General features: G+C 36.5%; 1 pseudogene; it reads left to right on the plus strand.

The window, feature by feature from the left end:
• Positions 1 to 987: 987 nt before the first annotated feature.
• On the plus strand, positions 988 to 3,028 carry LOC101435599 (phospholipid scramblase 4 pseudogene; annotated as a pseudogene).
• Positions 3,029 to 24,877: the final 21,849 nt, after the last annotated feature.

A 24,877-nucleotide genomic window follows, 5' to 3' on the forward strand; every position in this document is an offset into this window, starting at 1 on the left:
AGACTTGCAGCTCCTACTCTCTGGTTTGTTGGACTTGCACAGGTCAACTAACAGGAAGGTGAAGATGGTCAACCACCACCCCAGGGAACTGAGAGTGCCTACCACTCCAAGCAGGAGAATTGTATCCATCAACTATGTGGGATCTAAGCCCCCTCTCGATATAGAGGTGGAGTGGGCATCAACAACCCAGAGTCAACAGGATGGAGTAATAAAATATGGATTAGAGTGAATTTACTGGTATTCTATTATAGAACTATTGTGACTAATAATGGAAGAAACTATAGCATTGGTCTGGAGAATATGGCCAAGGTGGTTGCTGAGGGCAGGGAGAGGGGAGTAGAATTGAGATATGGGGGCATTTTTGGGAGTTGGAGTTGTCCTACATGATATTGCAGGGATGGATGCTGGACATTATATATCCTGCCATAACCCACTGAATGGACTGGGGGAGAGTGTAAACTACAATGTAAGCTATAATCTGTACAGTGCAGAGCAGTGCTCCAAAATGTATTCACCAAATGCAATGAATGTGCCACAATGATGAAAGAAGTTGTTGATGTGGGAGGAGTGGGGCAGTAGGAAGTGGGGTATGTGGAAACATCTTATATTTTTTTCTCTTATGTTTTTTAATGTAACATTTTTTGTGATTTATGTATCTTTTTTAAAAAGACAATTTATTATTAAAAATAAATTTTAAAAAACTCATTCCAAAGCCACAGTAATCAAAAGAGTATTATACTTGCACAAGGATTCAACATGAGAGTTCAGATATAAACTCTCACATCTATGGCCAACTGATTTTTCACAAGGGTTACAAGTCCACTCAATTGAAAAGGAATATTCTGTTCCACAAATGGTGCTGGAAAGTAGACCCCAGATTCTGCATCTTTGGTGCCTAGCAGACTGCAAGGCTGGCAGCATTTCCTCCAAGAAGTTTTCATGGACACTGCTCAGGTCAACTCAGAGATTTAATCAGGCTTCTTCAAAATGTCAGGTGTAGTCCCCAAAACACCTGAGCAATCTGCAGGTGAAATGGAAAATCAAATAAAGTCATCAGATTCAAGACATGATGACCTTCTGGACTACAATTCCCATTTTGTGCCTGAGCCCCCTGGAACACCTGTCCTTCACCTGCATCCTATCCAGGGGTCTTGCCTGTGAGATACTACAGTCCACACCAGCCCAATACATTTCCTTTATGTGGCAGCTTGATATTATTTATGAATCCACCCCAAAAAAGAAAAATTATGTTTGTGAACTGTTCTGTTCCTCTGAGTGTGATACCCTTTGGTTGTATTAAATTCAAAGGTTTTAAGTTTACTTGATAAAAGATTAGGCTTTTGGTTTGACCACATCAGTAGGATATAACTCAGGGATGAATTCCTACCCCCTTGCTGGGCTCATATGAACACTCACTCAAGAAGACACAGGAAAAGAGAGAGCTCCATAGACATGGGAGAAGAGAGAACTTTGATCCTGTGGCCCTGGGAAAAGAAATGAGCCATTCACCAGATAGATAGTTTGCAGCTGAAGAGAATGGGACAGCTCAGCAGCTGATAAGGTCTGGAAAGAAAAGATCTCTTTACCAGACTGATATAGGAAGCCCTGAGAGACAAGCCCTATGTCAACCTACAGTTGAGATTGGAAGAAGCTGAGCCTATGTAGCCTTAAGAGGAAGAAGGAAGGAGAGACCAGGCAGAGATCACCTATGATCTTGCTTCAACACACAGCAACAGACTTTGGTGAGAAAGCAGCCTTGAGTTGGACTCTTCAAGGGCCTTGTAAATGTAAGCTTTTATCCCAAATAATTATCCTTTATAAAAGCCAACATATTTCTGATACTTAGCATCAGTACCCCTTTGGCAGACTAAATCACCTTGAGTCAGCCAACTGGTAGTGTTCTTCCTGTCCAGTATCAGCCTAGCGAATACCCTGTGCTAAATCAGTCTACTCCAATAATATGGATGCCAGGGCCAGCTCCTATGCTAAACTTCCTACCTGGTCTGAAATGCTTAGCTCAGTTGGACAACATACAAATTCCTCAGTGTTTTGAGCCTAAGGAAATGTCCACAGGCTTTGAAGCTAATAACAGATATGATGTTAAAAACAACTTAATCCTGATGGTTTACATTGTAAATGATGATACAGATGATTTTATCAGAAATGCTTATAAGGCCTTAAGACTTTTTGTCCTCCATATTATTGACTGTACAGGCCAAGAAGTCATGACCACACAGAGGCCCTTCAGATGCACCTGCTGTTCCTTCTGTTGTCCCTCAGCCAGGCAAGAGCTAGAGGTACAGTCTCTCCTGGCATAATCATTGACTTTGTGGGGGATCACTGGAACCTGCACAGGACAGTTTATAGCATCCAAAATGAGAAGAAAGGGAAACGGACTTGGCCCAGTGGTTAGGGCATCCGTCTACCACATGGGAGGTCCGTGGTTCAAACCCCGGGCCTCCTTGACCCATGTGGAGCTGGCCCATGTGCAGTGCTGATGTGCACAAGGAGTGCCCTGCCACGCAGGGGTGCCCCCCGCATAGGAGAGCCCCATGCGCAAGGAGTATGCCCCGTAAGGAGAGCCGCCCAGCATGAAAGAAAGTGCAGCCTGCCCAGGAATGGTGCCGCCCACACTTCCCGTGCCGCTGATGACAACAGAAGTAGACAAAAGAAACAAGATGCAGTAAATAGACACAGAGAACAGACAACCGGGGGAAGGGGGGGAATTAAATAAAATAAATAAATCTTAAAAAAAAAGTGAGAAGAAAGAAAATGTGTTGAGAGTGTGCGGGCTATGGCTTAACCTATGGCTGTGGTTCAAATTCTGTTTTTGAGGTCAAATCCCTCAAATGGTGTATCCATCAACAGCAACATCATTAGGAAGTGGAATGGTTTGTTGTCAACAATGACAGATGCTGACCATTTTGACATTCACTTCCCATTAGACTTGGATTTAAAGATAAAAACCATGATTTTTGGATCCTGCTTCCTCATTGACTTCATGTATTTTGAAAGATCTCCACACTGACTTTCATCAAGATAGACCTACACAGCATATCAGCAATTATGATTAATAAAAACTGTTTTAGAAAAGTTGAATTGTGCTTAGAGTCAACACTCAATTATTTGCAAGTATATTTCTCTGCTTGCAGATTATTTTTATTGGGTGTTAGCTTTTAAAGGCTGAGATTGTGAGTGCAAGAACACAATCTAAACATGTTTTTAAATTTAGTGTAGGTCTTCTTGGTAGACTAGTGTTCACTATGAGAAAGCTATGACTCATTAGCTAAGTAAACATAGACTCACTAGGTTTAAAAATACTGTAAACATGAGATAAGGAAAATGAACCCCAGAGCTGTTATACTAATTGGTAATGAAAAGACTGGCTTTTTAGAGCAATCTTTTTTGGAGATAGAATAATGTAGTTTCCATCTGAACCTTCTTGTACCTTCCCTTCTCCATCAACATCTCCTGTTACCAAAGCCAATTTCTTAGTTCCAGATGAAAAGAATGATATTCTTCATTATGAAAAACAAAAAGGAAGGCAGAAAGATTATTTTTACTTGTGCAAGAATTTACTTGTGCACAGGAATTAAAGCCACATTATGCCAAGTTTATAAAAGTTTCAGTAGGAACATTAATTCTTCTGTGAAATAAAACATGTATTATTTTTTACCATAAGGTTTATACTTTCCATTCTTTATCATTGACAATCAAGAGCTGTGTATAAATGAAAACAGGATCAGACTTTCAGGGAAAGAACTGATCCAGGCCAAAATCAAACAAGATCCTGAGCAACTTAGGAATCTCAGTGACTTTCTAAGACATTTGCATTTCATATATTTAACCTCTCTTGGTCACAGATGCCTTATGAATAAAATATGAAGCTTGTCCTAATATCTGAGATTACCTGTTGAATCTTTTTATCTCATTTGGTGTGAATAGGAGGATATATTTTTTTCCAAGTAGAACTCAGATAATCACCATGCTTTTCTAATGGTGAGAGTTAGTTTTGTTTTCTAATTTTGGAATGTGACATTTTGCGTTACTTTATAAAAGTGAAACTATAAATTCTGACATAGCTTGATATTGCTTCACTTCTTTTTTTATTTATGTTAGAGGTTCCCTCTCACTAGGTTTGCAATAATTAACAAGCTTTGACTCAGTTCCCACAGACATGCATTGAGGAAAGACCGTCCTTTAAGCCTATATGTCTGAAAGCATAGCACTTCCCCAAAGGTTGAATAAAGAAACGAGTGTTGTTGCGGGGGGAGAGGGGGGGTGGGGGGGCGGGGTTGAATGGGACCTCACATATATATTTTTGATGTAATATTATTACAAAGTCAATAAAAAAAAAAAGAAAAAGAAACCATGTAGATTAGAAAATATAAAAGGTTCCTGTATACCCCCACTTTGTGATGTATATATCTTAAAAAAAATACAATTTACAAAAATGATGTGGTGGGGAGTGGGGAGTAGGTTATATGGGAACCTCTTATGTTTTCTGGTTTTCTTATGTTTTTTAATGTAACATTCCTTGTGATTTATTAATTTTAATTTAAAATATATATATAAAATAAATTAAAGTAAAAAAAAAAAAGAAACCATGTGGAAATGGGAGTAAAGTGAGATAAAGTCCTTCACACCCAGCAGATCAACAACAACTGTTCCTCTAGCATTCCCAGAAAACTTTACTCCCTAACCCACTACCCTCTAGCCATACAAGGAGATATTTTCACCTCTAGAGCTTCCTATTGGCCCCTGTACCTCACTCAGATCCTCCATCCCCTCCCACTGACTATCATTTCCCCACCTAGGAATGTACCTTATAAATTCAAATCTCCCCATTCCAGAAGTGGGCTGAAGTCTCTCTTCAGACCCCTGCCATTCGGGGAGCTTCCCAATAAACTTTCTGCCTGCAATCAGTCTCTGTATCCCAGTGAGTGCACCCTTTTCTCCAACAATTTACCTGATAGGTAAATCTGTATCTATCCAAAGAAAATGATAAAACATACAAATATTCTATTACTTCTCTGTAATCCACAGCTTTCAGTAAAGATTATACAGGGGGAAGCAGGCTTGGCCCAGTGGATAGGGCATCCGCCTACCACATGGGAGGTCCGCGGTTCAAACCCTGGGACTCCTTGACCCATGTGGAGCTGGCCCATGCGCAGTGCTGACGCATGCAAGGAGTTCCTTGCCATGCAGGGGTGCCCCCTGCTTAGGGGAGCCCCACACGCAAGGAATGAGCCTTGTAAGGAGAGCCGCCCAATGTGAAAGAAAGTTCAGCCTGTCCAGGAGTGGTGCTGCACACAGGGAGAGCTGACATAGCAAGATGACACAACAAAAAGAAACACAGATTCAACAACAGAAGTGGACACAGAAGAACATGCAGCAAATGGACACAGAGAGCAGACAACTGGGGTGGGGGGAGAAGAGGAAATAAATAAATAAATAATAAATAAATCTTTTAAAAAAAGATTATATAGGGTCAAATAGCTACAAAGATCCATATCAGTTGTGCTTGTTTGCATTAACTAATTAAAAGCATAGTGTATAAATGAATATACTCTAGTCAACTTACCTCTATTGCACTTTGGTTTCCTATCTGGACATCAACTATATTCTGATGTGGCCAATATGTGGAATAGAAATGTATTCTGCTCCCTGTTAAATAAAAATATCTGCGTGTTCTTACAGATGGTTTTTCTGAGATGGGGACTTTAGCCCACAATTCTTTTGAAGCGAAAGTGCCTCATTTTTCATCTCATGGTAAAAGTTTAACTTTGTTTTAATGTTCATTTTTACATGCTGCTCTTAACTTCCACAAAAATGTAAAAGCTTTTGATTCTAAATTAATTCTGCCTTATATTTGAAAATGCGATTGCAATCTTAGACATACATATTAATTCCTGTAATGATGTATAACATTTTATATAGAAAATAAGACAAATAGTATTCAGAACATTTAGCTACATAAACTTTTCATTTTTACTTGCTGTAGCAGTTTGATATTATTTATGAATCCCTAAAAAGTTCCTCTGTGATTGACATTCTTTGATTGTATTAGATTCAGCTGAGATGCCTTTGATTAAATACCCTGCCATAACCCACTGAATGGACTGGGGGAGAGTGTAAACTACAATGTAAAGTATAATCCATGTGGTGCAGCAGTGCCCCAAAATGTATTCACCAAATGCAATGACTGTGCCACAATGATGAAAGAGGTTGTTGATATGGGAGGAGTGGGGGGTGGGGAGTGGGGTATATGGGAACCTCTTATATTTTTTAATGTAACAGTTTTTTGTGATCTATGTATCTTTTAAAAAAAGACAATAAAAAAGTTTTTAAAAATTATGTTGAGATTAGGGCTTTGATTTGACCACATTATTAGGGCAACTCAGTTTGAGCCCCCATCCCCTTTGTAGGCTATATAAACAGACATTGACTCAAAGAGAATATAGAAGGAGATACATGAGAGAAGAGGAAGGAAGATCCATAGACAGAGAAGAGGATCCCATGGCCCTGGGAAGATGAGCATTCTCCTGATAGTTTGCAGCTGAAGAGACCAGGGCCCTGAACAGCTAAGAAGGCCCAAAAATAAACCAGCCCTCCAGCCTACAACTGAGACTGAAATAACATGGGCTCACAGAGCCTTAAGAAGGAAAGTCTGAACCCTCACAAACATTGCCCACCATCTTGTTTCAACACATGACAACAGACTTTGATGAGAATAGTAATCTTGAGTTGAACTCTATAGGGCCTTGTAACTCTAAGCTTTTACCCCAAATAAATACCCTTTATAAAAACCAACAGATTTCTGGTACTTTGCATCAGCACCCCTTGGCTGACTAATACACTTGCTTACACTCGAACATCTGCTACATAATACTAAATAAAATTATGTACTGCATGAGACATGACATTTAAAATTGGTTTAAAATTCTTGTGGTATTAACATATCTTTCATGTTAAAATGATCATTTCTTTTGAAATAATATCATATTTTTATGCTACACTTCATATTGTAATGCCTGTATTTCTTAATAGTATTTCAATGTGCAAAATTGATCAGGTTGATTTAAAACAAGCATGCTATTCTCTGCAAAAAAAAAAAATATGAGCAGGAGTGGATGTAGCTCAAATGGTTGAGCACCTGTTTCCCATGTATGAGGTCCATGCTACCTCTTAAAAACAAACAAAACAAACAAATGAAAAAAACAACTCTAATTGGGGAGCAGATGTAGCTCAGTAGTTGAGTACCAGCTTCCCATGTATGAGGTCCTGAGTTCCATCCACAGTACCTCCTAAAAAAAGTATGAGCAACAAAAGAAAAAGTAGATAAATGGAACTTCATCAAAATTTTTTGAATCAAAGGGCTTCATTACAAAAGTAAGACAACAACCTGCAGGATGGAAGAAAATATTTGGAAACCACATATCTGGTAAGGGTTTAATATCCAAAATAAAGAAATCCTATAACTCAACAACAAAAATTCATTGCTTGGGGCATTTTCAGGATTTGGAGTTGTCTTGGGTAGTGTTGCAGGGACAGATGCTGGACATTGTGTGTCCTGCCATGGCCCACTGGGTGGACTGGGGGAGAGTGTAGACTACAATGTGGACCACTGTCCATGTGGTGCAGCAGTGCTCCAGAATGTATTCACCAGGTGCAGTGAATGTGCCACAATGATGGAAGAGGCTGTTGATGTGGGAGGAGTGGGGTTAGGGAGGTGGGGAGTATAGGGGGACCTCATATTTTTTGAATATAACATTTAAAAGAAAATAAAGAAGAAAAAAGTAAGGTAAAGGGTAAAAAAAAAGTGAAAGTTTGGTAAAAGTTATTCCATGGAAATGGTAACGAAAAAAAAAAAAAAAAAGAGCTGGAATAGACCAGATAAATGTAAAGTAACAATAATAAAGCATATGAACAATAATTACTGAGTGTCAGTGGCAAATTGTTCCTGTGATCAGTATTCTGTAATTTTCTTCATACAAAATGAGCACTTGCATTAATTTGAATAAAAAAAAAAGGAATCAACACTGGTTCAGACACTTTGGTAGATGGTTTGGTGGTTCATTAGAAAGTTAACTATAAAATAACCATATGACCCAGAAATCTTACTTCTAGTTATATATCCAAAAGAATTGAAAGTAGGAACTGTAACAGATATTTGCACACTGATGTTACAGCAGCATTATTCATATCTAAGTGTCCATCAACAGGAAAATGGATAAACAGAATGTTGTATATCCATACAATAGAATATTATTCAGACATTAAAAGGAATGAAGTTCTTATATGTGTGACAACATGGAAGAACCTTGAAATCAGGTGTGTGAAATAAGTCAGACACTAAAAGGACAGATGTATGATCTCCCTGATATGAAATAATAAGAGTAAGCAAATTCATAGAGTCAGAAATGAGAATACAGGGCCTACGTGGGGTAGCAAATGAGAAGTTAAAGCTTAATTGGTACAGAAATTCTGTTTGGAGTGATTGGCAAGTTTTGGCAATGGATGGTGGCGATGGTAGCACAACATTGTGAATGTAATTAACAGCTCTGAAATATATATTTAAATACAGTTAAAGGGGGGAGTCTTAGGTTTTACGTATGTTATTAGAATAAAAAAATTAAGCCAAAGGACTGTAGAACACAGTAAATGCTAATGTAAGCTATGGTCTATAGTTAATAGTATGAATATAATATTCTTTCATCAATTGTAACAAAGTTACCACACTAAAGCAAGGTGTTAATAATGGGGGGTATATGGGATCTCTATATAGTCTGCATGATTTGTCTATAAACATACAACTTTTCTAATAAAAAATTAACTTTAAAAAGATCTAACTATATACCACCTACAGAAGACATTTTAAATTCAAAGATACAAATAGACTGAAAGTAAAAAAATATAGGAAAGGAGATGTATTGCAAACAACAACCATAAAAAATTTGGAGTGGCCATACTAATTTCAGACAAAAAGACTTTAAAACATAAATATTTAACTAGAGATAAAGAGGGACATTTTATAATTTAAAAAAAAAAGTCAATCCATCAGGAGGATATAATAAACATATGCATGTAACAAGAAAACCCCAAAATGCATAAAGGGAAAAGTGACAGAGCTGAAGAAAGAGATAATTCCATCATAAAAGCAGGAGCTGTTAATACTCCATTTTGAGTAATAGGACAACTAGACAGATCACCAAGGAAATAGAAGACTTGATTAACACTATAAATCAGCTGGAATGCTCTATAGAGCATTCCATATCTAAAGCAGCACACAAAATTTTTCAAGTGCACCTAGAACATTCTCTAGGATAGACCATATAAGTTAGGCCATAAAACAAGTCTAGGTTTAAAGAATGGACATCATGAGAAGTATATAATTAGGTCACTCGAATGAAAAAAACCCAGCTAAAGAGAGATATTTGGAAAATTCACAAATATGTGGAAATTAAACAACACATTCCTAAATAACTGATGGGTCAAAAAAAAAAAAGAAATCAGAAGGAAATTAGAAAATACTGTGAGATGAATCAAAAGGAAGACACAGCATTCTGAAACTTATGGGATGCATCTAAAACAGTTCCTAGAGTGAAATTTATAGCGATAAACACCTATATTTAAAGAGTTCTCAAATATGTAACCTAATCTTCCACTTTAAGAGACTAGGAAAAGAAGAACCAACTAAACCTCAAGCATGCAGAAGGAAGTTATAATAAAGACTACAGAAAAATAAATGAACTAGAGGGAGTGTTTATAAAATTAAAAATTAATTGAAATAGAAAACAAAAAAGTAATAGGAAAAATATGAAACAAAAATTTGCTTTTTTGAAAAGAATAAATTTGCAAACCGCTGGCTAGATTGACCAATAAAAAAGAGAGAAGAATCAAATTACTAAAATTAGGAATAAAAGAGAAACATTACTAGCAACTCTACAGAAATATGAAGAACTAAAAGAAAATACTATAAACAACCATATGCCAAAAAATTAGATAACTTTTGAAATGAGCAAAATTCATTTCAACTGACCAATTCTAGAGATACAAACTGCCAAAAATGACTCAAGAAGAAATAGAAGACAAGGAAACATTTTCAACTCCTTCCATGAGACTGGTATAACCTGATACCAAAACCAGAAAAAGCCATCGCCAAAAAGAAAACTACTGAGCAATATGTCTTATGAATATAGATGCAAAAATGCTTAACAAAATACTAAGAAATCAGTCCAGCAATATATCAAAAGAGTTATACACATGACCAAATAGGAATTATATCAGGATTGTAAACTTGGTTTAGTATTATGAAAATCAGTTAATGCAATATACAATATCATTTGAATAAAGTGGGAAAGACACACAGTCATTTCAACAAATATTGAAAAAACTTTGAGGAAATCATATACTCTTTCATGATAAAAAGCATTCACCACTAGGAATTGAAAAGAAATTCCAAAATTGGAGAGAAAACATCTATGAAATAAATATAGTTAACATGATATTTAATAGTGAAAGACAATCTTTTCTCATTAGCTCAAGAACAAGACAAAAATGTCTACATCACCATTTCTATTAAACATTATACTGGAGGTTTTATCCAAGGCAATTAGGCAAGAAAAAGAAGTAAAAGACATATAAATTGGAAAAGGAGTAAAACCATCTCTTAATTTGCAGATGACATGTTCATAGATATAGAAAGTCCTAAAGTATCCAAAGTAAAGACTATTAAAACTAATAAATGACTTCAGCAAGTCTGCAGGAATAAGGTCAATATAGAAAAATCAATTGTATTTCTCTACACTTGCAAAGAACAATCTGGAAATTAAGTTAAAACAATTTCATTTCCAATAGCATAAAAAAATAAAACTATAAGGAATATATTTAACAATGTAAGGACAAAACTTTTACACTAAAAACTACAAAACATTCTTCAAATACAGTTTTAAAGATCTAGGAGAAATAAATAAAATAAATGTATATTTTTAAGAAGATCTAAATAAATAGAAATACATCCCATGTTCATGAACTAGAACACTTAATATTATTAAGATGGCAGTACTTCCCAAATTGATCTACATATTCAATACAATCCCTATTAAACCCCAGCTGGTTTCTTTGTAGAAACTGACAAAATGGTCCTAAAATGCATACAGAAATGCAAGAAGTACAGAATAGCTGAAACAATTTAGAAAAAGTAAAAGCTGGAGGACCGCTATTTCCTGATATCATAACTTACTACTGAAATATAACACCCAAGTCAGTTTGGTAGTTACATAAGGGTAGACATGAAGAATAATGGAATATAATTAAGAACCCCCAAAATTAATAGTCATTTAATTTCCAACAGGAGTGCAAAAACTCTACAGTATGGAAAGAATAATCTTTTCTACAAATTATGCTGAGACAATTCCACATATAAAAGAATGAAGTTGGAGCCCTACCTCAAAAAAATATATATAAAAATTTATTCAATGGGATCAGAGACCTAAACATTGAACTTAAGGACTAAAATTATAAAATTCTTAAAAGAAAACAGGAGCCAATCTTCATGGCTTTGGATTAAGTTAACAGTTTTTAAAATATGCATGAAAAGCATAAGTAACCCAAGAAAAAAATGATAAATTGGACCTCATCAATGTTAAAACTTTTCTGCTTCAAAGGATACATTAAAACCCCACAGAAGAGGAGAAAATATTTGCAAATCAGATTTCTGACAAGGAATTTGTATCTAGAATATGTAAAGAGCTTTTAGAACTCAAAAGTAAAGTGACAACCCAATTTAAAAATGGACAAAGGAGCTAAGTAGACTTTTCTCTTGGAAGATATCTAATCAACCAATAAGCACATGAAAAGATGCTTGACATCATTAGTCATCAAGGAAATTCAATTCAAAACCACAATAAGACACTCACCAGGATGTCTATAATAAAAAAGACAGATAATAACAAATGTTAGTGAGGATTTGGGGAAATTGGAATGCTCCTACACTGTTGGCAGAACTATAAATTAATGCAGCCACTTTGGAAAACAGTCTGGTAGTTCTTCAAATGCTTAAATATAAGTTTATCACATAACCCAGAGATTCCACTCATAGATATATCCCCCAATAAATGAAAACATAAGTCCATGCAAAAATTTGTGTACAAATGTTCATAACAGCATTATTTATAATAGCCGAAAATTTGAAATAACTCAAATATCCATCAATTGATGATGGATAACTAATACAATAGAATATTATTAGGCAATGAAAATGGAATGAAGTACTTTCTACAACATGGATGACCCTTGAGAACATGCTAAATGAAGAAAACCAGTTTCAAAAAATGTATCATTCCATTTATACAAAATGGAATACTTTCAGAATAGGCAAATTCACAGCACTAAAAAGTGGCTGCCTAAGACTGGAGAGGAGAGGGAATTGGTGAGGAGAGAGTAATGACCAAGACGACAGTGTTTCTTTTGGGGATGAAAAAAATATTCCAAAATAGTGAATTTTGCAAAACTTTGACAATATACTAGAAACTGCTTAAAAAAATACATTTTAAAAGTGGAAATAGTATGGTAAGTGAATCATATCTCATTAAACCTGCTATTTTAAAAAATTATTTATTTTGTATGTCAGAAGGCATAAATGATACAGAATAATTCAATCTGGGCCTCATGGGGGTTAGGGAGTGGCAGAGTGACATATAACCAAATTCCTGAAGAAACTGAAGTAGTTACCTATTAAACTATCTGGAATAGAAGTCAACCTGCCAGAGAGCAAAGAGTATATAAAGGCTCTAATTGAGAAGCTAGCCTGAGAGATTTGAGGAGCTTGATGACTAGTGCGGTAAGAATAGAGGGAGGAAGGAAAGATTTGCTAGAAATGAGTCTCAAGAAGTAACAGGAGGCCAGAGTGACCTTATAGGCTATTGTAAGGACCTTGGATTATAATTGGAAATTGGGAGCCATTGTTGAGTTGAAAGGACTTTGGGTGGACGACAGAAAAGCAGTGAGCTCTGTTAGATTTTTACAGTAATCTAGAAGATAAAAGATGATGGCCTGAACCACAGGATTAAAATGGTTTTGGCAAGAAGTAGACAGATGTTAGATATATATTGAGGTTTGGCCAAGGCAGTCAGAAGAATGTTTGCAAGGAATGGACAAGGATTTTGCAAGACCCACTTTGAGGGAGGACACGACTTCCACATCTTAAGTTTGAGATGTGAGGTATTGTAAGTTGAAGATATGGGTATTCAAAGAATACAAATGTGTTGATAGCCCTGAATCTGGATGAGATAACCAAGCAAAGGTGTCAACAGAGAAGAGACTCCAGAGATTGATTACCTCAGGCACGTGCTGTGCTCTTTAATATGTAAATTCTGTCATATCAGAAAAATTTCTTTACATAATTTTTTATTTCTGTTCCATTCCTCTTTATAAAAAACTTTTACTGTAGTAACATATATATATATATACACAACTCATAATTTTCCATTTTAACCACTATACAAGTCAGTAGTATTAACTACATTCACAATATCATGCTATCATCACCAATATCCATTACCCCCATTTTAAAAATCATCTCAAACAGGGATGCTATATTCATTAATCAATAATTCCCTCTTCCACTCCACACCCCACCCCTGCTAGCCTATAATCTACTGTCTGTGGGTTCCTTCAGATTTTCTATATGAAGGATCATGTCTTCTGCAAGTAATGATAGCTTTACTTCTTCCTTTCCAATTTGGATGGCTTTTCTTTATTTTTCTTGCCTAAGTGCTCTGGGAAGGACTTCCAGTACAATGTTGAATGAGAGTGGTGAAAGGGGGCATACTTCTCTTCTTCCTGATGTCAGGGGGATGATTTTCAGTCTTTTAACATTGAGTATAATGTTAACTATGGGTTTTTCATATATGCCCTTTATCATTCTATTCTTTTTTCTTTTTCTCTGGATGTTATTATCATGAAAGGGTGTTGGATTTTTTGAATGTTTTTTTCTGCATCAGGGTGATCATGTGATTTTTCCTTTCCTTCTAATAATGTAGTATATGACATTGCATTCTTGTGTTAAGTCCTACTTGGTCATGGTTTATAATGATTTCAGTATGCTGTTGGATTAGATTAGCTATTATTTAACTGAGTATTATTGCATCTATATACATAAGTTAAATTGGTCTGTGATTTCTTTTTATTTTCATATCTTTGTTTGACTTTGATATTAGGGTAATGTTGGCCTGATAGAATGAGTTAGGAAGAATCCCCTTCTCTTCAATATTTTTTTGGAAAATTTTGAGAATTATTGGTATTAATTCTTCTTGTGGTAGAATTCACCAGTGAACCCATCTGGTGTTGGACTTTTCAATGTTAGGTTTTTGATTACTGATTCATTCTCTTACTTGTTATAGGTCTGTTGAGATCTTTTGCTTCTACTTGATTTATTTTATGTAACTTGCATGTTTCTAGGAAATTGTCCATTTTCTCTAGAATATCTAATTTGTTGGCATACAATTTTTCATAGAATTTTCTTATAATCCTTTTAGTTTCTGCGAGATAGTAGTAATGCTGATCTTTCCTTTTGGACTTAGTTATTTGCCTATCTCTCTTTTTTTCTTTGTCAATATGGCTAAATGTTTATCAATTTTTTGATCTTTTCAAAGAATCAACTTTTGGTTTCACTGATTCTCTCAATTTTCTTTCTATTCTCTATTCCATTTATCTCTGCTCCAATCTTCATTATTTATTTCCTTCTACTGACTATAGGTTTAGTTCACTCTTCTTTTTCATGTTCCTCCAGATGTAAAGTTAGATTATTGGATCTAGACTTTTCTTTTTTCAGTATAGTCATTCATAGCTATAAAATTCCATCTGAGTCCTTCCTTCACTGCATCCCATAAATCTTAGGGTGTTGTGTTTTCCTTTTCATTCATATCAGTATATTCCCTAAATTCTCTTGTGATTTTTTTCTTTGACCCATTGATTTTTAAAATAGTGTATTGTTTGATTTCCATATATATACGAATTTTATGGTTTCCCTTATTATTGTTTAATTGCTTCAATCTATTGTGGTCACAGAAGATGCTTTGTATAATTTCAATCTTTATAAGCTTATTGAGTCTTGTTTTCTGACCTAACATGTGGTTTATGCTGGAGAATTTAAGATAAAATAGACCATAAATCAAAAACTGTTGCAGGGGCAAGCAAGGATATTATATACTGATTAAGAATTAGTTCAATAAGAAGTATAACCATAATATATGGACTAATAACAGAGCCCCAAAATATATGGAGCAAATATTACATTAATATCTACATTAATAGATTTTAATACTCAACTTTTGATAATGGAAAGTACATCTAGACAGAGATCAATAAGGAAATAGAAGACTTGAATTATACAATAAACTAACATGTTCATAGCAGTATTAATCACAATATTAAAAAAGTGAAACAACTAAAGTATCTGTAAAGTGGGATAATGAATAAAGTATCTGTAAAGTGGGATAATGAATAAACCAAATGTAGTGTATCCATACAATAGAACACCATGCAGCCCTTAAAAGGAATGGAGTACTGCTACAACATTGATGAATTTTAAAAACATTAAGCTAAGTGAAAGAAGTCAAACCCAAAAGGCCACAGGTTATATGATTTTTTAAAGCATGAAATGTCTAGGATAGGAAAATCGATAGAGGTTGAAGGTAGATTAGTGTTTGCCATGAGTTGGGAGGATGAACAGATTGGTTTTCATTGCTAAGCCAGAGGGATTTCTTCGAGGAGTGATGAAAATGTTCCAAAATGAGATACTGGTCATGGTTTCACAACTAAGGAAATATACTGAAAACCACTGAATTGTACATGCTAAAAGAGTGAATTTTATATGTTAATTATATCTCAGAAAGTAATTATAAAACCTTCCATATCTGTGTATGTTATTGTATTGTGTATGAGTGTCCAGCTTCATCATGTGAATGCAAGTGTCTAAATGTTTTATCATTTTCTTCAGTGAATTGTTTCTTTGTCTGAAATAGCATTTTTCTACTTCATATATATATGGATATATATATTTATATATGACAATAGTGTCAACTCTTAACATTGTGTGACAACCAACATTCCTTTCGGTATGAGGCAAGATATAAATAAGGACATTATCAGGTGAGAATATTTACATGTATTTTACATAACAGATGCTATATCCCAGAGAATGACTATACCATGAACACAGTCCCACTGCTCCTTATCAACTCCTTTTCAGGAGCAAGCTCTTGTGGTAGACTCTGAAGACTCCTGGGTCTCCTGGGATCCTTCTTTGGGACTATAAGCATTGAATGACAAGATTAGATGGGAACAAAAGGAACCTGGTCAGAGGGACTGATTCTGTATGGATATGCAGACACTTTTTCCAGGGGGTATAAGCTTGGAAATGCCTCACCTTGGGGTATGGATAGGTGTTGACTGGTTGGTATCAACTATGCATATTGAACCTATCCTTACCAATTGTGATGGTTAGGTCATTGTGTCAACTCAGCCAGGTAATTGTGCCCAGTTGTTTGGTCAAGCAAGCACTGGGCTAACTGTAATACAAGGGCATTTATGTCAGTCACCATTGACTTTACTGCAGTGGTAAATCATAGATAGCTGGTTATAATTACATCAGTCAGGGAGATAGCCATCAGCAATGAGTGATGCTTAACCCAATCAGTTGAATGCCTTAAAAAGGAAAGTCATTCCAACATTGAGAGAGAATTTCCCAGCTCATCTTTGGACAGACAACATCTCCCAGAACTTGTCAAGTACCTTCACTGGACTTTCATTGCAGCCCCTGGTTGCAGCCTGCCTGTGGAACCTGGACTTGTGCATTCCCACAGCTGCCTGAGAGACTCTTATAGAATCACATACTATTGACAGATATCTCTTTTTGATTCTGTATTCCCAGAGAACTCTGACTAATACACCAATTCTGCATCAATCTCACTTTTCTTATTTTCTTGCCATTTACTAAAAAATTTTATATGAATGCACAATTAAATGAAGGAGACTGATCTCCAACCAGGAGCCAACTATTACCATTTCTTTCTTAATTTTTTCATTTTATGGGTAAACCTGAAGCTTCCCATCACATTTTTCTAGAAATTCTTTTGAAATCCATAGCTGAGGACAACACTTTTACTCAAAAATATTCAGACTTAAAAATTCTGATAAAATGTTCTTGAAAATTCATTCAAGTATCCATTTGGAAAACAGATGGAGTAATAATAAGTAAGTAAAATATACTTCACTTTTAAATGAGGCAGTAATCCCCCATGATTGGATTATAACTGGAACACACTCTGAAACCTTCACAACCAAGAAAGTACTAAGGCTTTCAGAATGAAGATAGAAAGCCTCTGGCTCAGACCACTGGTGACAAAATCATGGCACCTGTGAAGAACTAGGTCAACTTCAAGGATGTTGGCAAGAAATCTAGGGGAGATTAATGAGCCAAGTTAGTGCAGAGCTATGTAATGCTTGTACTAACCATATCTATCCGTGAGAAAGTGGAGAAGAAGATATCCCATAAGAAAGAGGGATAGGGGACCTTGTCAGGAGACCTGGACTCTAAGCATAGCAAAGTCACAGATAGCTATGTAACCTTGGGTAACTCACTGTACCTCTCCAGACCTTCATTTTCTGGTCAGGACAAATTAATATTCAATCACCATTTATTGAGCACCTACAGTGCATTGGCCCTGGGCTAAGAGATCTGATGTTTTACTTAAAGAACACTGAGTGTCTGGAACATTCATTGTTACTCTTTGAAATATGGCAAATGTGAGGCCTAGATAAAGAAAATTACCAACACTGGAAAAGAGCTAGGTTATTAATCTATCCTTCTGTGTAGCCAAGACACATATGTGTAAGTCAGGCATTCTGTTCTTCATTATTTTTTATAATTATTATCAATTTAATTTAAAAAATAATGGAGGGAGTACATGATACTTATTAAGAGAGTACAGTATTGCATCTATGTATAAAGTGCATCAATATTGATCAACTCCACAGATTAAGTCAGATACACACACATACACACACATATATATATATCACATACATATTCATCTCATTATATAGAAAACACATGGTACAGTGTTGCCATGTTTTACAGGAATATGAATATAAAATTATGCCTTTTGAGGGCTCTATTCCCCACAGAAACTTTGAACTATCAGCAAGAATGACAGAAATATCTTTCTCAAAGTTCCAGACAACCAGCAAAGGGTTGCAATAACAGGACAAATGCTGAATTAAGGAAAAGAGCACTTAAAAATGGTAGGCTCTCATTGCTAGTAAACAGCTGGAACTCCTCCCTTGCCATTAGCAAAGGGGTAGGATAATTAACAGTTCAAAAAGCAGGCACAAGGCCTGAGCTCTCTCTCTTCTGTGCTCTCTCACCTCTGGACCCTGGCTCTGAGCTCCTGCCCTGCTTGGATCACTATAGAAGTAAACCTGGACATTTATAATCTATAATGGAGAATTGTAGTCTGTAAATCAGCCCACTTTATCACTTTTCAGCCCCTTCCTCTCTACCTGGGGCCCATGATCTCCCATTTCTCATCCCTCCCTGCCTGAATAAATTACTGGCCTAACTCACCTGATGAGCTCTTGAAATTCATTTCTGCAGCATAGTAAGAACCTAGACAAAATCTGGTGATAATGTGGTGCCTAGAAGTGAAATAGATGGACAGTCTACTAAATTTCTTCTGGGTCTGTATAACCAGAAGAGTTCTAGGTTGAGTGAACAAAACCCTAGCTCAAATTATAGATGCAGAGAATCATGGCCCCTTAATCAATTCCCAGACTTGAAACAGTTCACAGACCTAGAGCCCTTGAATCAGGAGGCCAGGTTCCCTCAGGGAAGGACCCCGTTAAACTGCCAAAAATTTATACTGTTAATATTTCTCCTACCTTTCCCCAAGGAGACTTACTGCCTTTTATCAGAGTAACTGTGCATGGGGGAGAAGGAAATGATCAGACATTTTGGGGACTATTAGACACTGACTCAGAAGTGGCATTAATTCCAGGAGACCCAAAATATCCTTATGGTCCACCAGTCAAAGTATGGGCTTATGGAGGTCTAGTGACTGATAGACTTTTGGCTCAGGTACATCTCACAGTGGGTCCAGTGGATCCCCAGACCCATTCTGTGGTTATTTCCCCAGTTCCAGAACACATACTGGAATAGACATATTCAGTAACTGGCAGAATCCCCACATTAGACCCCTGACTTGTGGAGTAAGGGCTGCAGCACTGAAACCTTTTTCTGGGATATCCCTGAGGACAGTGATGAGGGCAAATCCTCTCCTTGGGCAGTGTAAACAAAGTGTACACAAGTGTAAACAAAAGAGAGTTTGTAAGGCTGTTCTAATACCAGACAAAAAGAACTTTAAATAAAAGACTCTTAAAAGGGAAAAAGAAGGACACTACATGTGGTAGTTTCTGACTTTTATAGACCCCAGAAATTAACATCCCTAGAGGTAATCCCTTCCTCTGGGTGTAAATCTTTTGTAAGTAGGACATTTTGATTAGATTACTTCTGTAGGGTGTGGCCCAAGGTGCGTCTTACTCTTACTAGAATCCTTAATAAATTGGATAAATATGAGGAGATAGAGAAAAAAGCCAGAGGAGCAAAGAGAAAACCCATGGAAGACAGAGAAAGCCAGAGGAAGGCAGAATCTGAATGCATTAAAACCTGGAAGAGAAGGGAGAGATTAGCAGATGCTGCAGTGTGCCTTGCCACATGAGAGGGAAGTCTTGGATCACCGGCAGCCGGTCTTCAGGAAGAAAGCATTGCCTGATGCTGCCTTGATTTGGACATTTTCCTCAGCCTCCAAACTGCAAGCTTGCAATTTAATAAATCCCCATTGTAAAAGCCAACTGATTTCTGGTATATTGCATTCCAGCAGCCTAGCAAATTAAAACACTGTATATTGGTAAAAGGGTCAATCACCAATGATCTGGTGAATTATAATGATTATAAAGAAATATACACCTGAAAACAAAGCCCACAAAATATGAAGCAGATATTGACATATTTGAAAAGAAAAATAGATGGTTCTACATTAATATCAGGAGACTTCAATACACTACTTTCAATAATAGATAGACTGTTTAAAGACAGAAAATCAATATGAAAATAGAGGACTTGAATTATGTTTTGTGAGAATATTAATAAAATCTCAAAGTTCAGAGTTTTTATTGTATACATAAAGTAAAACAAAAAATTCTCCCCTACACCCATCCTCTCATTGTTCTGATTTCTATCAAAGTACATTAGGTTTGTATGTTCTTGAAATTCATAAAAATGTGGTCATGTTGTATGTACTCCCTTTTTTTCGACAAGAATATCCTTTTCTTTTTTCTTTTTATTTATTTATTTTTTGAAGAAACTTTAGATTACATAAATGTTACATAAATAATGTAGGGGATTCCCATATGTCCCACTCCCTCCCCCTACCACACTCTCCCACATTAACAACATCCTTTGTTAGTGTGGTAATTTGCTACAATTGATGAACACATATTGAAGCATTGCCACTAACCATGGATTATAGTTTACATTATAGTTTACACTCTGTCCAATGCAATTTTGTACGTTATGACAAAATATATAATGGCCTGTATCCATCATTGCAACATAATTCAGGACAATTCCAATGTTCTGAAAATGCCTTCATATTATACATATTCTTCCCTCTCCCTCCCCTCAGAACCTCTGGTGGCACTGCCTCGACTTCAATGATAAACTTTCTTTTTATCATTGATGTATGTACTCTTTGTGTCTGACTTCCTTCAGTCAATATTGTAGATTCATACAGTTATCTGAGTAGTATTCAATTGCATGAATATACCAGTATTTATCCATGCTAATGTTTGATGGAGATATATCTTGTTCCAGCATGGGGCTAATAATGAATAAAGCTACCTGTCTTTTGGTGAGCACATGCTCTCATTGTCTAGGAGTACATAACTATGAGTTGATGTGTTGGTTCATAAAGTAGGTGTATATACTGCCAAATTGTTGACAGAAGATACTGCCAAATATTATTCCGAAGTTTCAGTACCAGTTAACATTACCACCAGTAATCTATGCAATTTCCAATTACTCCATATCCTCACTCACATTTGATGTATTGTCAGGTTTTAAAAATTATTATTTTTATCCTATTTAGTGAATCTGTTGTGGTATTTTTTTGAGGATTTGTATTTCCTTGATGAGTAATGTTAAACACCTTTAACGTGCTTATAGGCCTTTGGATAATCTTTTTGGAAATCCTTTTAACTTTATAATGGGGTGTTTTGTAATTTTTGTATTGATTTGTAGGGACTTTTTATATACTTGGAATGCAAGTCCTTTGACAGATATATGAATTGCAAATATCTTTCCCCAAATTCCCCTAACTTGCATTTTCACTCCCTCAATTGTCCTTTGATAACTTCTTTTTTTAAAAGATTTATTTGTTTATTTATTTCCCACCCCTTCCCTCCCACCCTGGTTGTCTGTTCTCTGTGTCTATTTGCTGCATTTTCTTTGCTTTCTGTTGTTGTCAGCTGCACGGGAATCTGTGTTTCTTTTTGCTGCGTCATCTTGTTGTGTCAGCTCTCCGTGTGTGTGGCTCCATTCCTGGGCAGGCTGCACTTTCTTTGGCACTGGGTGGCTCTCCTTACAGGGCGCACTCCTTGCATATGGGGCTCCCCTACGCGGGGACACCCCTGCATGGCATGGCACTCCTTGCACGCATCAGCACTGTGCATGGGCCAGCTGCACACGGGTCAAGGAGGCCAGGGATTTGAACTGTGGACCTCCCATGTGGTAGACGGACGCCCTAACTGCTGGGCCAAGTCTGCTTCCCTGATAACTTCTTAATTTTAGTGAACTATTATCAAGTTTTTCTTTTATGCTTAGTGCTTTTGTGTCTTGTTAAAGATTTACCAACCCCAAAAGCCATGAAGAGATTCTCCTGTGTTTTCTTCTAGAAATTTTACTTTACTGTTAATATTTGTTTTTCTTTCATATTTTACTTTTCATTTTTAACCTTTCATATTCATAAATATGAGTATGTTTTGGGTATGGGTTAAAGAACGGTTTTAAGGTTTTGCCTTTTTTCCCCCTATTGAGATATCTAATTGCTCCAACATAATCTATCGCAAAGACTATCCTCACCCTATTGGGTTATAGTGGCAACTCAGTAGCATAACTCTGCCTAAATTCAGCCAACGCTTAAAAGTGGCAAATGACCCATGGAAGAAAAAGTCAGCACACTCAGGAAGGAATCCTCTTCTCAGGACTTGAATTCAATTAATCCCCATTGCTTCCACAGTTCTCCAATGTTTTTAAAAATATGATTTTCATAATTTATCTAGTTCTTTTATTCTAGTTGTTGAAATGGGAGTGCTGGTCTACTGGAACATATTAACCACATCTTTTTTGGGAGTGTAATTCCCTTTGCACATAATATGAAGTAATAGAACATTTCTAAATTAAAGTAAAATTGTAGTGAATCAGAATTTCTAAGCTGATATTCAACATAAATTATAAACATCTTAAAGAAGAATTAAATCCATTATTTTTAGAACCCATGAATAAGCCAATCTCTTATTTATAGGTTTGGAAATTCTGTGAATGATTTGATGACTCGTGTTGTTCTTTTAATCTTCATTGATATAATTCAAAACTCTTTTACAATATACAACAGTGTTATCTAATCAGTAATTAAATAGTAATGTTAATTATAGGACTAAAAATATTCATGAAAATCTGTTAACATAGGACTTGAATTTTGATGTTACAGCAAGTTAGATAGTGAAACCATTATCACCATGGACAGTACAGTTAATTTAGTAGCAGGCACCCTGTAAAATGTGCTACAGTGATTGTAGATATATATTAAGAATGCAGCCTCCCTATTGTATATTTATTCTTATTGGAAAAACCTAGCTTAAAATATGTTGTAGGAAATTGGCTTACCTGTTTCTTATTGTAAATGTTACACCTGCCTTATGGTAGATGTTGCAGTTGTTCCCTATTATAGATGATGTTGCAGTTTTGATCGCAAACAGCTGCTAGGTAGTTCCCAATAAATACGAGGTGGAAACTAGGGTCAAGGATCTCGGTTCTAGAAGCTGTGAATCCCTTTGTCCCATCTTTATCTCCTCTCTTAAGTCTTTCTTTCTGTCCTTTATTTCTTAAGTTCTGCGTTGCCTTCCCTTTGAGCCAACCTATTGTGAGCTGACTGCAGCAAAAATATGTGGATATTCACACACACACACTGGTTGTATGCAGAACCCAGTTTTCTTTTTTTCTATAAAGGGGGCTGATATTAGGAAAGTCTTCAAACCGGTAAGAAAGTAGAAAGAATAATAAAATGAATATCTATATTCATTACCTAAAGTCAACACTTAAGATTTTGTTGTTTGTTCTTTGTAATTTTTACCCAAAATATTTTAAATACTTCACTATTGCGTCTCTAAAAATTAAGCACTTTTACTACAGAACTAAAATGTATGCACGATTATCTCATTTAAAAAAGTAATTCCTTAACAAATACCAAGGAATAATTCAATTTTAATAAATAAAAATCTCCCGCATTTATTCCTAGCAGCAGATCTAAGCCAGATCCAATCAGCAATCATGCTTTGCAGCTGGTTGTAATATTAAATCACAATCAAATCCATAACCCGGAAGTACTTAGGGATACTACCCTAGACCCTCCTTCTGCGCGTGCGCATTTTCGCCTTTCCCCTGTTTTTTCCGCGTGGGAGGGATCCGGGGGTATCTACAGGCTTCTCCCCAACCAAGTCGCGTGCCAGATGGGAGCGGCGGGTGAGCCACGGAAGGGTGGGGGCGCGGGTCGAGGGAAGCCCCCTTGCAGCTTGGCGGGCCTGTAGTGAGGGCCTCGGGCCCTTGCGTGTGCCCGGAGGGAGCGGGGGTGGGGAGCGGAGATAGGGGGAACTGTGCCTGCTGGGACGAGAGGGCGCCCGGCTGAAGGTGCGGAGTACGCACGTGTCCGACCCTGCACCAAGGAGGAGCAGGACGCTAGCTGGGAGCTGAGGAGGAGTCGGCTCATGCCCCTACCCTGTCACTGAGCATCCCTGGGATGACGGTTTGTCTGCGTGAGACTCAGTTTCTTCATCTTTGAAACGAGAATTTTTAGTAATTCCTGCCCTGTGGGGTTGTTCTGAACTGTAAAGCACTTGGCAGTTCATGGGAATTTATAAGCACTTGGTAAGTATTAGTTAGATATTTGTGTGTATATGCACAGATAAACATATACATATAGATTACTTTGATTTTTTTTTACGTCAGAGATCTTTATATCTCACAGCTATCTTTGAAGTAGATTTAACTGTTTCCATTTTAAGAATTAAGAAAATGAAGCCTCAGGTGAAGTGATTTACCCAAGAGCACACAATCAGTAACTGTAGGAATCTAGTTTTCAAACCAAGGTCTATTTTTGGCACATCTCATGCTCTTTCTAATAAACAATCCTGCTTAAAACCCAGCAGCAGTATTTAAAGCACTGAGCACTGATGTGTCCCCACAGGACCTAAGGAAATAATTGTGAAATTTATGTGGACTGAATGGTTATGAAAGCTATGTGGAATTAGTTGGCTCTTGTATTTCTAGGGTTCTTGGTGATTCTTCAGACCTCCTGGGCCAGGCAGCACAATGGCGGATTCTGGGCTAGGTCTGTTCTGGCTAGTTTTTTACTTTGGTGGCCTTCATTTGAGTTTATAGATGGCCCAGCCTTTGATTCTCAGAGAAAATAAAATCAATAAGGATCAGATTGAGGCCCTATTTGAAAGTTTCAACTGAATTTAATTTGTCTCTAAGACCAAA

The sequence above is a fragment of the Dasypus novemcinctus genome, chromosome 6 (genome assembly GCF_030445035.2).
Source record: "Dasypus novemcinctus isolate mDasNov1 chromosome 6, mDasNov1.1.hap2, whole genome shotgun sequence".
In the NCBI taxonomy this organism is placed as follows: domain Eukaryota; kingdom Metazoa; phylum Chordata; class Mammalia; order Cingulata; family Dasypodidae; genus Dasypus; species Dasypus novemcinctus.